General features: G+C 33.7%; 2 long non-coding RNA genes across 2 annotated transcripts; one reads left to right on the top strand and one right to left on the bottom strand.

Moving 5' to 3' along the window:
- Window positions 1-7,326: 7,326 nt before the first annotated feature.
- Window positions 7,327-9,998, top strand: LOC113716635 (uncharacterized). Its single transcript, XR_003454169.2, has 2 exons — window positions 7,327-7,765; window positions 9,094-9,998. It is a non-coding gene; the product is annotated as an uncharacterized lncRNA (long non-coding RNA).
- Window positions 9,999-13,178: 3,180 nt separating this feature from the next.
- On the bottom strand, window positions 13,179-15,096 carry LOC140017078 (uncharacterized). The gene is made up of 2 exons (XR_011823399.1): window positions 14,801-15,096; window positions 13,179-13,665 (listed from the first exon to the last, which is right to left on the bottom strand). It is a non-coding gene; the product is annotated as an uncharacterized lncRNA (long non-coding RNA).
- Window positions 15,097-16,713: the final 1,617 nt, after the last annotated feature.

Below are 16,713 nucleotides of genomic sequence, written 5' to 3'. Positions count from 1 at the left end.
GAACCTCCAAGGGTGGCTCGACGGCCTTCTTCACCTGGTTCCAAATACCAAAATGCATTAGGTAGCGAACAATAAAAGAATTCAACAGTAGATGATCTTAGATGTTTCTCATTTGTACATTTTAGGACTTGACTAATCAAATCCAAAGCTTTATAACAAGACAAAAGGTGGCCATTTTAATCTCATAAATGCCACACGAAAGGGTTATATGAACGAACACCTTCAAGTCATGAAGGAAATGTTTACTAAAATGTTTGCACCATGTGTGAAATTTCTGACTTGGATAATCTTCTGTGTTCCACTAGATAATGCTTTATTGCTTGAGTTCACTTTCATTAACTTACCATTTCTATGCTGTTACTAACGACTAGTAGTATATCAATTAGCTCTTTCTATTCTTACCATTTGTTCATTTCCGTGTTGTGATATGACTGGTTCCGTGCTCAGCGGGTGATGCAATATCATGTGTGGGTGATACAGAACTTTGTCATATTGGTACTTAACCTCTTACATGTCTTCTAACACAAGGAATGAGAAGGAAAGGAGGGTACAAAGTTTAGGGTGCACTTGATAAAATTAAAATTTAAAATCTAAAACTTGAAAATTGAAAGAGTTAGGTTTCATTTTTTGAGTTTTACCGTTTTCCTTGTTCAAGAGGTTTAAGCTCCTTTAACTACCATCTGTGCGACCTGCCTTTGAAGTTCTGTTTATGGGTGACCATCCTATCTATATTTAGGAAAAGAAAAATTGGAAGAAAAATGTGGTTTAAAAGTGTCACTAAGATGGATCCTGACCAACATTTGAAACTTCAGTTATCCTGACCATTTGCTCAAAATAATGAACGCACGTGCCTCACTAAGTTATGTAATGATTTTAGGGTAAATATCAGAAACCTCCCCTGAGGTTTCTTCTAATCATATCTAGTACCCCCCATATTTTTGAAATCATACTTAGCACCCCTGGCAGTAGGATGTGACAGGTTGTCCTAATCAAAAGGTGAGAAATTACCCAAAAACCACCAACACCAGGCAAATTTTTAAGCGGGGAAATGTTGGAAAACCAATGCTGCTGTAAACAAGCAAGGTATAATTCCCTTTGTACCAAATGCTCAAGCTACTCTAAATGGTGAATCTCAAGCCGAAACTTCTGTTAGCATTAATACTGCTGCAATAGTGGCCTCTAACACTATTACCAGCAGTTTCTCTATGATGTTTTGAGAGAGCTAAAGGTTCCCCGCAATCCTTGCTTTTGGTATCTGAAGTAGTTTAGGTACTAGTCTTCTTAGCCCCCAGCAATACTGAAGCAATGCTAGCTTTTGTGGACAATTTTTTGATAAGTGGTGCAATGTGCATCTGATTTATATTTCCTGCCACTTATGGTGCTGTTTGACTAATCTTAGAACTACTTGTGTATAGTTTTGTGCATTGCAATTCTCACCATCTAAACAACTAGTTGTAGATAGTGTGTTTTGTTCAGAATTGGATTGCAATATAAGACTTACGTATCATGTTACTAGACCGATCCAATGTAGTATCATGGACTATGTAATTAGTGGAGAAGGGGCAGGGACGGTTACTGCTGTTAAAGGTAGTATAATTATTCGCTGTTGTTCTAGTGTTACAACGTGTACAAATGATGTTACACCGTGTGGGACGGTTACTGCTGTTAAAGGTAGTATAATTACTCGCTGTTGTTCTAGTGTTACAACGTGTACAAATGATGTTACACCGTGTGAGACGGTTACTGCTATTAAAGGTAGTATAATTATTCGCTGTTGTTCTTGTGTTACAACGTGTACAAATGATGTTACACCGTGTGCAAAACGCACACAAGCTTCCGGAGTGCAACCGTTCCGGCCCCAGGTCCATAATTAGTTATGCATCTCTATATCGCCAAAATCTCTGATAATTAGTTATAACATTCTTTTTATTACACTTTTACACCCTCAGCTTCTAAATTAATATCATATGCCAATTTATTTCTATTTTTATCTTCTAAAATTCACTAATCATTTTGGGCTTTGGGTAAAAGTGGAATAAAAATAAAGTCTCTCTCCTACAATTCATTTTTTACTACCATTTTCAAATAGAGGGGCTGACAAAATACCAAAGTTGTCATTCCAAGAGTGCTAAGTGTGATTTTAAAAACATGGGGGTGCTAGATGTGATTAGAAGAAACCTCAAGGGAGGTTTCTGATATTAACCCATGATTTTATGACCCATACGGCCATACGGGCAACACTTTATGGCCGTACGCCAACTGTTGATGGTCCATGTGGCCCAACAATTTTAAGCTCTTTTCTTTTTTATTGTGTGCTTTTTTATTGTGTATATTGAGCAGATTTTCCTGCTTTGAAGTAGAAATCTGCCAAAAATGGTCCTTGCCCTTCCCTTTGGAGGACTAATTCAGAAGGTAATCCATCAACCTTTGATGGCAAGCTACAGTAATTTTGGTATTAGCAATCTAGGATGAAACAATTGACCAAATGTACTTAAAAAGTAAATAGAAAAAGGGTTATAATGTGCTAAATAATGGAAATTTTGAAGTTTTTATCTGTTCTCATGTTTTCACTTCTTCAAGTGGAAAATATGATCCGAGGAAAGCCCACATCTAGAATACAACATTTTCTATCGAGCTAGAAACACTAGAGCTATTCTTACTGAAATTATGGGTATGAAGTCACTAGGCATTGTTCCTTCCCATGCCAGCATTAGAGTAATTGGATTAAAATTGAATGCAATGTTCATGCTGCGTGCTCTTGTTTATTTTTGAACTGATAGAATATGTTGTTAGGTCTAGTTCCAGAAAATTAATCAACAAGAATAATATGGTTCTTGACAACCTAATAAAAACAATAACAAAATAAATAAATCAAACAAAGAGACATAGAATTTTATTGATTCGTTCAAATTGACCTACGACCACGGACGAAGGGGTAGCGGTTGTATTATAATATAAAAAGAGTATACAAGAGAGAATACAAAACTTAGAAAATAATTTCAAAATCCAAAAGGCACCTAAAATTGAAAACACAAAAGAGTCTAAATAACACAAATTACTTAACAGTCCAAAGTCCCATAACTTGGTCTTTTGGTTTGATGCCTAACCAAAACTCCTCTTAAATTGGGCCGTAGGCTCCCTAAAATTCTCTTGGATTGGTGTATATAGTACTTGGACTGGTGCCTTTAGCACACATAAACTCACTTAAACCCACTATTTATAACCACCAAGAGGAGATATTTCTTGGTAAAACTTTTGATGTGCGATACAAAGGCAAATTCAATAAATCTCCACTTTGACGTGTATTCAACATCCAAATAGCAGACAAATAACAAACAAGTCCTACCTTCTTCATAAAAATTCCAACGGATCCCAACTAGCCACCAATGAACCAAGATACAAAAGGCTTAATGGGTTCCAACGGGTCAAAACTAACAAAAGATTCAACAAATTCCAACAGGTTAAAAATCATGAATATAGTAATCTTACTCCACCTTCATCTCAAAACTCTCAACAAGTTCCAATGGGCCAAATAGCTCTTCTTCAAAATCCAATTGAACTCCAATGGAAAAAAATTTTTCTTCACTTTTTGTAGTGCCCAAAATTGATATTGATAGTTTGTTATTGTCATCAAGAATCAAAACCTGAAACTCTGATACCAATTTGTTAGATCTAGTCCTAGAAAATTGACCAGTGAAAATAATATGATTCTTGGAAACCCAATAAAGACAATAACAAACCAAATAAATCAAATAGAGAGACAGAATTTTATGTGGTTCGGTCGAATTGACTTATGTCCATGGACGAAGGGATAGTAGATTTATTACAATAGAAAAAGAGTACAATACCTAGGAAATAATTTTAAGGCCCAAAAAGGCACCTAAAACTGAAAACACAAAAGAGATTAAATAACATAAATTGCTTAATGGTCCAAAAACCCATAATATGCTCTTTTGGTTTAATACCTAACCAAAACTCCTCTTAAATGGCACCTTAAAACTCTCTTAAACTGGTGCATACGGTACTTGGATTGGTATCCTTAGCACCCATAAACCTATTTAAGCCCACTATATTTATAACCACAAAGAGGAGTTTTTTTTTTTTTTTTTTGTAAAACTTTCGATGTGGGATACAAATACAAACTCAACATATGTTTTCATAGTTGTATCATTTCACCTAAGCAACTGTAATAGCAGTTGTTGTGAATAAATTGTTGATTTGTCAAATTACTTGATGAACTTTAACAAGCAAACTTACATGTTTTAGGACTTCATCCTTAAATTTAAAACTGTTTTCTGCTTGTGGAGTTTCATTGAATTTGATTTTTGCCAGAACAGATTATGTTTTGACATCTTTTGTTGACTCTTCATTAGTTCCCCAATTTCGAGAAGACGTGTTTTCTGTGTTCCGCTAGATAATGTTTCGATGCTTGAGTTTTTTTCATTAACTTACAATTCCTATGCTGTTACTGATGAATGCGGGGTATGTATATAACAATTAAACTCAATCCACAGTCAAATTTTACATTTATAAATTTCTAAATATCCCACACACAATTTTTCACAAGTATACGGGTCGTGAATGAGTATAGGTATTAAGAGTCCATCTCTCAAGGAAGACGGGCAACTACCGGTACTATTAAAACTTCTCTATTATTTAGACTATCATTAAATTAAAACAAATAAACTAAACTAGAGATGGATAGATAAATACAAATAAAGCTCCTTGGGTAATGGAATCTCTACCTATTCATGCTAGTGCAACTCCTTAACCAAATGAGTACCAAAATTTCGACTAAATTATGGCGTAATTTTCTAGTATATGTGATACCTGCTTTCGTCGGTGTACCAATTATACCTATAGTTAACTCATACCTATTTTCATGGTCATAAAATCAACTACAAGTTCATTAAATTCTATGAAATTACATGAAACAAAACCACAAAAGTCACAAAGTTGCGCCTCTACTTTCATAAACGTACTCCATAGGTTTAACAGTTCTATGAACTGGTATCAAATTCTAATTTTCATTGTAAATCGAACGTCTTTAAATGATCATAATCAATGGCCAGTTAATCATGATTATAAGAGCAAAAGTGCTAAATAACTCAAACAAGATAATAGTATCAATTGGCCAAGAAATCAACACCAAATAATCATAGAAAGTTCAGCCAAATACCCAAGGTAAACTAAAATAACATCACAAACACAATATCCAAATCTTGCATCAACAAACTTATAGTTCAATACAATGATAAAAGAAGTGAAGAGAAGAAAACCCTTTGTCACTAGGGCTTCTTGAGCCTCTCTTTCTTTATCTCCCTTGGCCTCCTTGTTGAGATAATACAAGAATGGATAACAATAACTAGATTATCCTACACCAACCTATACTAAAATAAGAGAAAATAAAGAGAGTTACATTTGTTAAGGGCAAAACACAACCCTAACTAGGGCAAGACACAACCCTTTGGTTGTTCTTTTTCTTCTCCAAACTCTCTCTTCTCTCAAGTTAACTTGAACTAAAACTCTCTAACTACTACCTAAACTAGAAGAACTAGGTAGTATATGTTCTTGGACTTGCATTATTGGAGCCAAAAGGTCAAAAAGAGAAGCTTTTAGAACCTCTAAATTAGTACAAGTTGTCTCTTTTTGTCTTATCAAAGATAAAGAAAGAAGCAAAAAACATGCAAGTTGGTAGTTTGCAACTGCCAAGAATCCCTTGGACAAGTCCCTCGAGGGATTCTCCCAGGGATTGGGCAGAACAAGTCTTTATTTGATTTTCTCTGCGAAATGAAGTTGCTGCTCACAAATCGTAGGATAAACCACAGGTGGATTCCTCGAGAGTTTCTTTTTTTTTTTTTCTTTTCCTTGCACCACTTCTTTTAGCATTTGTTGTGACTTCTCAAGTTTCTATTCTTGCGCATTTCGCTTCCAATTGAGCTTGATCATTTCACCTACCAAACAACGAAATTTTACCAGTAAAATGACAAAATCACAAGTAATTCATTTATCAACTTAAGGTGCAAATTAGTGACCTAAAATAGACAGCTTATACAATTTAATCTTACAAATGACTAAAAAATAATGTGAAACACATTCAAAAATATCATAATTTTAGCCATTATCAGTTACTAACAAGTAACTGTCATATTAATTAGTTCAAATGCTCATTCTGTTCTTACCATTTATCATCTCTGTGTTATGATATAAGTGGTTCATTATTCAGTTGGTGATGAAATATCATGTGTAGGAGATACAGAACTTTGTCATATTGGGTACTTGAACCTCCTTCATGTCTTCTAACTCAAGGAATAGGGGGAGTACAAACTTTAGTTTTTCATTTTTGAGTTTTACTGTTTTCTTGTTCTATAGCCTCAAGCTCCATCAACTATGACTTATGAGACCAGCCTTTGAAGTTCTGTCTATGAGTAAACATAAAAATTAGAAGAAAAATATGATTTAAAATAGTAATTAAAATGGATCTTGACCATTATTTGAAGCTTCACTTATGCTACAACAAGATCTCATGCGTGTTCTTGTAGTTTGAAGTAATGCCACTAGATTTTGAACTGATATCATTTGCCCAATAATGAACATGTGTGCTTTCACTTAATTACATAACGACTTTATGGCCTATATAGCCAACGGTTTATGGCCATGCTGCCAATTGTTTATTGGCTATATAGGGCAACAATTTTGATATCTTCTCATTTCTTTGTGTATTTTTTGGATTATGTATCTTATGTGTTAATTTCCCCGCAATATGTCCAACCTAGAAATTTAAGAAAAAATCTACCTATCCAGCTGCCTAGAAATCTAAGAAAAAATCTACCTGTCGAGTTTGAGACAAAGTACATTTGATGTGATTATTTTTACATTATTTGTTAAGAACTAACTTTTGTTTTTTGTTTCCAGACTGGACAAAAGGTGTATTAATGCTATCATTGTCTCTAATAGGACCCTTCCTCCTGTGAACTTTTTTATCACTACCGGGGTAAATAGTGTCGCTTCCCATTTTTTAGAAAAATAATTTAAGTGTTTTAGAAAAAAATGTATTTTTTGATCAATTTTTATTCAAAAATTAGTTTTTTATTTGAGAGGGTAAATAAAAAAGGGCCTAAAATCTTTACTATACTAAAAGCGTCAGTTGCTTTGCTACAGTGAAAATGGGCCGGTTATAGCGTGATTTGTGTGAGCTTGAGGGGCAGTTTGGTCTTTTGCCATTCAATGGCAATGGTTCTACTGGAATTTCACGCGGACGATTTTGGCAATCAGCAATTTTTGCTCACAATTTTGGCAGTCAGCAATTCCTGCTGGTTTGTGGGCGGTGGGCGGTCAGCAATTTCCTTTGTTTTCTCTTAGCTTTCTTCTTCTTCTTAGCTTCCATTCTTTTTTAGTTTTATTTGGCAGCTTCGGAACCGATTACCTTCTTTGCATTCTCCGTTATCCTCTCTGTGCGCCCGCCCCTTGCTTTCACCATCCTCTCTGTCCTTCTGTCCTCTTAATGAGTTTATCCCTTTGAGAAATTTTCCTCTTCCCTTTCACCCTCCTAATCCAACAAAAATTCTATATCCAAACCGCTTCTCATGGAATCTGTTATAGGAAAATTCATAACGCAGGCTATAGTGTTATTTTTGTTGTGGTTCATGAATTAGGCATGGAGGTTATGGACCCATTCCATGGTAGGGCAACTCGGATGGCAGATCTGAGGTTGGAACAAATTTAATAGTTTCCCTCACTTGCATGCAACTAGGTTGCGGCCATGGTACCAATCCTCCCTCTTGGCATTGAATGCTGAGCCTTTTCACGCATTATTTTGCTAATTTCCCAACTTTATTTTGGTATGTTGATAAAGTTTAAAATTCAAAGCAAGGTGTGGTGTAATTGTATGATTTTTCAATTATTAAATTCACTCTGTTTTTTAATATAAATGATAGGATTGTAAAATTATTGGTGACTATCAGTTCATCATGACGGCTTTTGTGAGAGTTGTGCTTCCAAGATCCATGCATGAGTAGAACAATTAGTTAAACGGTCATATGATTTCATTAGAGTCGACTGCTATACATTTGATGCAATCCTCATCTATGAAAATTGAGTGAACTTGTACCAGTCAAGTTCAGTACCAACATGAGCTCAGTCGCAGGTTCATAATTGTTTTAAATTACAGCAATTGCGGAGTTATTAGGCATATTTTGACTTTCCTGTTGTTATAATGTTGCTGGAGTTTTTCAAGTTAGTTGATCATTGAACTTCAACAATGATAAGCTATCACTTAGGATAGCTCTGCGTTCTCTTTTCCTCTTCTGTCTCTTATTGTATTAAGAGTTGAAAAAGCATGGACATTGTATAAGTTGAGAGCTTTCATATCTGAATAAAAACCAAAGTAGAAAAAACATGGCCTTTGCATTCAGGAAAGCATTTGTGCTAGCAAGATTGGAAAGTACATAGCAATATCCATCTGCTATTCTATATTTTATGATTGCCCAGCTTTATAATGATATGCCCTCGATATTGTTGAAGAAATATGATATATTCAGTTCAAGCTATTGCAAATTTGGAAAAAAAAAATCATTAAACCAACTAAGTTTGCATATTATTTTTAGCTTTTAGCATAGTAGTTAGCTTAGAAGAGAAAAGAAGATGAACTTTTGATCTTGTTTGGATTTAAGAAAGAAGTCAAAGGATTTAGGACATTAGAGATGATTCAATGCTCTACAACCAGTGTTTCAAATACAAACTGGGCCTTTTTGAGAACTTATATAACTGCATAGTAGGTTTTCTCTTACTTTCTTTATTCAGGTTGTATGGAGAGATTTCCTATAGTTTTTTTCTCAAAATGTTTTGGGAAATTTAGAAAAGAATGTTATTGAAATAGAAGAATTTTACATTGTTTTGCGGGAAGTTTTGTTACTTCCTCTTTTTCTGTGGTGGATTCTAATTAGTAGCTAAAAGATGATGTGTTGAATTGGAATTTAATATAGTCATGATTAAAGGATAAGACACTTTCAAATGTAATTTACTGGTCAAAAGAAAAATTTTGGAGATGGGATTTGCAGTGTGAGATTCAAGCTCTTGATTGCCTTTGTGCAGCAATTGCAAATATGATATATTGAAGGGACTAAACACGTTGCAGGCCTTCCCTACTCACATTGCAGAGAAAAGATCATACTTGTAGACAAGGAGAATGATCCTTTATCTTGCTGTAAAACATGCTTCAATTGTTTTGATATTTGGAAATGCAATGACAGTTTCTTGCTTTCACAGTTTTTTTTTTCTGGGAACAATTTTGCTCTTATGAGCTGCACATGGATCGACTAACTCTACAAGGAAGTTTGTTCCTTGCTTATGATTAAGTATATGTGATTACAATACTACTGCAACTTTTATGCAGAAATGAAACATGCCTAACATTTCATATTTTACGAAGGCTGTCACACAGTATCCTTTACCAGATCTTGTAAGCTCGGTTCCAACTATTGAGCTTCAGTGAAATTCACTTATGTCCGCGTGGGGCTCTTGGATGGAACCTTGCACCAATTACAGCCACACAAATAGAGTTCAAGGGAACCTTGCACTCTGCTACAAGCGGCTGCCCAGTTGTTTTTTGAATTCTTAGAATGGTTAGAGGGTCCTTTTAGTTTTGCCTAATTTTAAGCATTACTTACTGATTAATGCTATATTAAGATGTTAGATAACTTGATTTCAAGGTCATGTTTATCTGTGTAATTAGGAAAAAACACACACTCACACGCATGACTACTGTATCTCCGGAAGATGCATGCTTTGTAATTTATTTGATCTTTGTACCTCTTTTGTTTGAGTCATTGTTGCCCCTTGTGATCCGGAGAGGTGGGCCACCTTAGCTATTTATGAGTATTAGTTTAGCCTTAGGTGTTTGCCATATTTTCCAATCATGCCATTTATTTTTCCCTTCATTCAACATGTATGTTATATTTGCTTGGTTGTTTTGTAATTTTGTTATTTTTTGACCCTAATTTTTGTTGACTTATTGATCTCTTTTGTGGACAGCAATTCCTCTCGTTCAATTCTTGGTTCTGTTCTTGGTTTTCAGCAAGTATAGAGGGATCCCCGTGTAAACATTTTTTTTTTTTTTTTGCAAAAGGACAAACTTTCTTCATAAAAAAATTATGCAATTTAAGAAATGGATTATAATTTTTGAACTTTTACAATAGTCCCAATTTTTTCTTTCAAGTATGAAAAAATGATTCTAGAAATACATATTTTCTAATTTTAAACACGAGTTTGTCACCCCATTTCTAAAATAGATCCATCCTTTATTTCTTAGCATTTTATTTCAATCTATCCTTAAACACAAGTCGATTTGGAATTCACCATTTAAAGATTCCAACTATCTCATAGTTTTGAATACCACTTTTATTAAAAAAGAAAAAGAAACAGAGAAACTCACCTATTTTAGCACATGATTTAAGAATACAAAATAACCTATAATTTTGCAGCTTATGATACAGATTACAAAAAAAAAAAAATCATCAACCAAGTTATCGAAAGAATCATCAAATGAGTAAGAATTATAGATCCAAAGAACCTAGAAAATAGAAATGAAAATTTTTTAACTCAAGAAATCGTTGAATATTGTATATATCTAAGCCATTATCTTAGTGAAAATTCAAAGAGATTCTTCCATGCTTGTCGTACTCACCAAATATCAAATCCAAAATCATCAAAATCTACAAAAATAAACAAAGAATAGACAACCAAAAAAGGGGAAGAAAGAAAGAAAAATAAGAAAATATGTATATTTACCCCTGCAAGTTGAAGTCGTTCAATATTGAGAGTCCAAGACTCATTTTCAATAGATGATGTCTTGTCTAAAGAAACCATTGTTGCTCCCTTCATTCTTGAATACTTTTAATCTATCAATCAAACAATCATCTGAATTGCAACAAACAAAAAAGGTTCCAATATGAAATCTTGATTAGGAGAAATGATAGTATATATAAACCGAGCTCATGGTGGGATAGAGTTGAATAAAAATTATATGTCATGCATCCAGACCTATTAATATAAAAGAAAAAAGCCATTGAATATACAAAAAAAATTAATTTAATTTTACATTGGTCTAAAAATATTTTTAAATATGTTTGAAAGCTCATTCAAGTATAGCAAACTATAGAAAATGATAAATCCATTTTATAATGTTAGGCATTATTTAGTGATTAATGCTACATTAAAAAGGTTAGATAACCATGCCTTATAATTCTACTTAATTTTAGTCATTACTTACTGATTAATGCTACATTAAGAATGTTAGATAACCTAATTTCAAGGTCTTATTTATCAGTGCAATTAAGAAAAAATACACACTCACACACATGACGACTGTTAGATCATTGATAATTTATTGCAGATATGAAATACTAATATATCGTATCGATATCTCATATTAAGTCAATTAGTAGTCCAAGTCCAGTAGGTACAAAAATCTCTTCAATTTCATAAATAAATTGAGTAAACGAATAACGATAATAACCAATTTACCTAAAGTTAAATTCCTCATAGTTACTAGCACCCATCATATATTTAATATATATAACTATTTTATATTAATTCACTTGTCTTCATTTTAACTTGTTCAACACAGACTCAGGGCATCCTCACGCATCGCATGAGGCTGAAAAAACTAGTGGGATTTAAAATATGCAACGATTTGGCCCCAAAATAATAGTCTAAAAAGGGTTTTTAAGAAAAAATAAGAGTCACCACTTGGTATTAAGTTTAGGTATACCAAGTCATCTAAACTTGTATTTTTAATAAAAAAAAATAGATAAAACTCTTTTTAGATGACTCCAAGTCTTTGAAAATAAGAAAAAAGGATTCGGGAGTCATGGTTGAACAAAGGGGAAGATAAGATTTGATCTAAGGCACTCTTTCAACCTAACCAAAGCTAGTTGCGAGATTTAGTTAAATATTTTCCTAATCTAACCTATAAACTTATCACATTTGGATGTTTCTATATGGATACAAATCTAGACCTAATAATGAATATCAAGAGGGCCGAAATGTATCTTCAAAGTTTAATTGGCACAAATCACATTAATTATGATGCCCAAAATGATTCTTAGAAAGGGTCACGAATATGCAAAATATGAGACTTGAAGAAAAGAAAAATTGTAATATATAAATATATGTGATCTAAAAGAAAGGAATGCAATATAATGAGTATGGGAAACTAAGATTCGTGCCTCAATTTTTCTTTTTATAGAGGGGATATAAGCGTGCTAAGATTATGAGACCATACTCGTTTATTTCCCATATTTGAAGGACGACTTCCTTAACCTAGTCAAGCAAATAGACTGTCCTACTTCTGATTTTCTAAATGGAATGCAAGTCTAAATGTCATGTTTCACACACATAGGGATAAGGGAGATAATTTATAAAGGAAAATTGTGCAAGATAAGAAAAAGGATCTTGAAATAAAAAATATGCATGAAACGTAATGAATGTCACACAAACATGTGATTTTAGTGCGAAAACGGCCTAAAGGGTCTAGCATTAGATTAGTCTATATTTATAAGTTCACACTAGCGTTGGACTAGTGAGAAATCGGAAAAAAAGCCACAACTAATGTTGGACTAGTGTGGTGACGTCATGCATTTATTATAAATTAATAAATCATATAAAACATAATTAGAGCAAATAAACAGGTAAACACATAGAGCACATAGTGCATAAACATAATATTTAGATGCAAAGATTCTAAAGAAAGCGAGTAAACACATAAGCACACAACAAAGAAACGTGCACGAAAACTTAAGTATTACATTTGGGACCCTATTTACAATCTAAGGGAAAATTTTAAAAAAATAATAACCTAACCATTACATTTATCTAACTAATTACATTTTTTGCAAAATTAAAATCTATCTATTACATAACCTAACTAAATACATGTCCTGAGCACCTATCTATTACAATTTGGCATCATTTAAATGCCTCTCAAATAATCATCAAAATCAAATTAAATACATGAAACTTGAAATAAATAAAATGAGTAAATAAAAAAACACTTAAAAACATGCAATTACACATCAAAACACATAGGAACACATAAGGGAGTTAAAATAATAAAAGAAGATATCTCTCTTGAAGTAGTGGTTAATTGGGGTTGGATTTGGCCTATTTATACTCCAAAATCAACAAAAGGGTCAAGGTACCAATTTCATTAACAAATAAAAGAAATAACATGTAAATAATAAGGGGTGGGTACGGGTCGGGTACCCTCCCCGAATGTGATATGGCTGACCCGACCCTACCTTATCGGATCACTATTTTTTTGACCTTAATCCACTCTGCTTGTCTCCGGATATCTGATCCTTAGGTACCCGAAAAAAAGGGGGCGGGTTATAGGATACCCATCCCTATAATTCTTGTTTACCAGTCCAAGAGAAAAACACATTACTAATAACCATTTTTCAAGCACAACAAATTTCAAGAAACTACAATCTCAAAACTGTTTCAACAACCTCAAAAAGATTTCAACAACAAATTTTTCAACTAAAAATACAATTAAAAACATTGAACATCAATACCAAAGGTTCATCCTTCTACAACACATTAAGGAGAATGATCCATACTTGGGCTTGCAACTATAGTTGTTGTATTATCTTCCATACTTGACATCTGAAAAATTCAAAAAACTTTAATTACTACACATCTGGAAACGAGAACAGATATTACGCCTTAAACAAGAAAAACTGATTGTTCAAAATGTAGCAATTCGTTGCATTTTCTGGTTAATTAAGTTTAAGGAAAAATGAGGTACCTTATGTCAGTGATTGGTTTTTACATGTTTCTTGATTGGTTAAAAAACTGTGGTCCATTACACTTATTCCAACAAACACTTAAAGCAGAAAGTAACACTTAACCAAAGCATTAGTAACCTTTGTCAACTTTGTACATTTTGCTTTGGATAATTCAGAAGTCTGATTTTCTCAACTATGAGATTTTAGAATAAAAAATGCATGATAAATATAATGGTGCAGGGGAATGTTATGATGAAATGCATAGGAGAGGATTCTGACTGCTTTTGTCTTCTTTGTATGTTTTGCTTCGTTCAATTAAAGAGGATGAAAGTGATCCTTCTCTTGTTTTGGATAATTGAGGAGCACTTTTGGGCATATATAGGGAAGTTTGAGACATTATAACCCTTGATTTAATTAAATTGTGAAATCAAGTTTTAACTTATAAATAATTGACGCATTAAAGTTAATTGGAGGCTCAAATAATAGTTTTAGTCAATATATGTTAACACATGATTTTGCATTATACAAGAATGGCTATGTATTATTGATAAAATAGTATTAGAAATCAAAAAATATACAAATGAATCAATCTCAGAACTACGTTTTAAACCCACAAAAGATTTAAACGCAAGCCCAAACTTTCAGATCTAGTCAGACGGTTTGAAAGCTAGGTTTGCTTGGATTTGTTTATAACCCTTTTTTTTTTTTTGTCGACACAGGGTGTTCGGGTCAATCCTTACGGGGCCCGACTAATCCCCTGCGACCCGGGCCCGGCGCCCCAACCCGACCCGAACGCGATAAGTGTGCGGAGAAACCCAGCGGAGCGGAGACTCGAACTTGGGATCTTAAAGGTCACCAGTGAAAGGCGCTACTGCTGGACCATTCACGCGGGGGCAACTTATTTGGATTTGTTTATAACCCGATTCGTGGGTTCAGGCATCGAAAATATTGTAGTATGATTCATGCATTATCTTCCAGATATCAAAAAAATAAAAATTGTGGGATTCACTTACTAGGTTGAGGGCTTGCTTTGAAGGTTCGGCGTTTGATTGAAGGACTGGCGTTCGATTGAGTGTCTGGCATTTTGCAACTTCTGCTTGAGGGATTGCTTTGAGGAGCACCAGCAAATCAAAAATGGGTTGTGATTCTCTTATGATTCGAAGACAACCATATATTTGTAGTACGATGTGGTGAAAATTGAAGAGCAATTTGGAATTGTTGTGATGAAAATTGAAGAGAAGGAGAGGAGATATTACTATGAGTGTGAAGACGTCAGACAGAGAGAAACAAAAGATTGAATGTCGATGGATTTAGGGATTTAGGGTTAATAACTTAAGAAAATTATAAAATTGACCTTATATTTTCTAATATTTATATAATATACCCTGATTGGGTGCTCGCGGGTTTTTATTGTATGACCCGTATCTGTATCCAAATTTTATGGGTACTCGACCCTCATCTGCTCCGCTTATTAAAATCGGATCGAATATCCTAATTTTCGATGCGAGACGGGTCGGATTGGTCGGTTTTTCGGGTTGACAGGTTTTTTTGCCCACCCCTAGTAAACATAGTGCAAATTCATTTTATCATCATAGTGAAATGAAAATAATCATAGAATCTACCAATTAAAGCATTTAAATGAAGTATAAATAACAATTAAAGAAGATAAACAACTTATATTGAAGAAATTAAAGCTGCTACGGACTTAATTATAAAAATTATAAGTTTGGAGGTCAAAATATAATTATTATAAAATTTAGAGGCCAAAATTAAAGATAAATAAAGTTTAGGGACCAAATTGTAATTAAATTAAGGACCGATTGAAAGAAAACTAAAGATTTTAGGGCCATATTATATGTATTCAAAAGTCTAGGGACTAATTTGCAAATTTTGCGTCAGACTCTCTTAACAAACCAGGCCATTGGGCCAATTTATTATTTTCTTAGGCTAGAAACCACCTGTCCCAACAAAAAGCCTTAAGAAAAAGAGCGGGCCAAACCTTCTCTTTTTACCAAATCAACCCAATCAAATTGTATGGGCTTCCATCCCTAAACTCAAGTCAGGAAACCCAACCAAAACAAAACAAAACCCACTATCAAAAAAGCCCAGCCAAATAACATTACCCAAATTATAAACCCTTTACTAAATCCAACAGGATAATAAATCTTTCCAAAAATTATTAAACCCTAGATACATCTTAAATCCTAGAAATAATCTGCATGAAAATCTACTAATAATATGAAAAAGAGGATTAAAACTTAAAAGAGGCAAAATTGGTTCAATTTTCATATTTTTGGGCCATAGTGGAATTATTTAGAAAGTCAGGGGTGAAAATGCAATTGTTCAAAATTTCATGCAATCTAATTCGAAACCTGCTGCAACATTCTTTTGCAGTTCATCAAACATAGCGATACAACCCAAACGTTTGCCAAAATTTCAAAACCAAATATGCTAGATAGTGGCATGAGATTCAAATGCGATGTTTATCACAAAATTGTGCAACAAAATCTGGACTATTATCTCACAAAATTAGGCAAAAAATATAGCAGGAAAAGGGAAGAACAAGAACAAGTGCAGCAGCCCAGTTTTAACACATTCAAAGCCAAACTAAGTAAACACCAACGAAAAGGGGTGAAAAAACCTTTAATGTATTATGGAACCAAAGAAACATGGAGGGTTTTAAAAAAACGCATCCAAATGAGAGACTCGAAGTAGCAAATTTCTGCCAAAGAATGTCCAAGAGCTGACAATGAGCAAACTTTGAGGTGAAATTTGGAAGACCTGGAGACATTTTTTTGGGAAGTTTTCTAAACAAAAGTTGTTTGGTGAATGTATCTGGTGCAAAAACAAAAATATCACCTAAAGAACTAAAATATAATTCAAATTTTGAGCAGAAAATAGGCTTGACGATCAGCCCTGGCTCAAA

Source organism: Coffea arabica, chromosome 11c (assembly GCF_036785885.1).
Source record: "Coffea arabica cultivar ET-39 chromosome 11c, Coffea Arabica ET-39 HiFi, whole genome shotgun sequence".
In the NCBI taxonomy this organism is placed as follows: domain Eukaryota; kingdom Viridiplantae; phylum Streptophyta; class Magnoliopsida; order Gentianales; family Rubiaceae; genus Coffea; species Coffea arabica.
The sequence above is the reverse complement of the archived record's forward strand: the minus strand, read 5'-3'. Positions and strand labels throughout refer to the sequence as shown.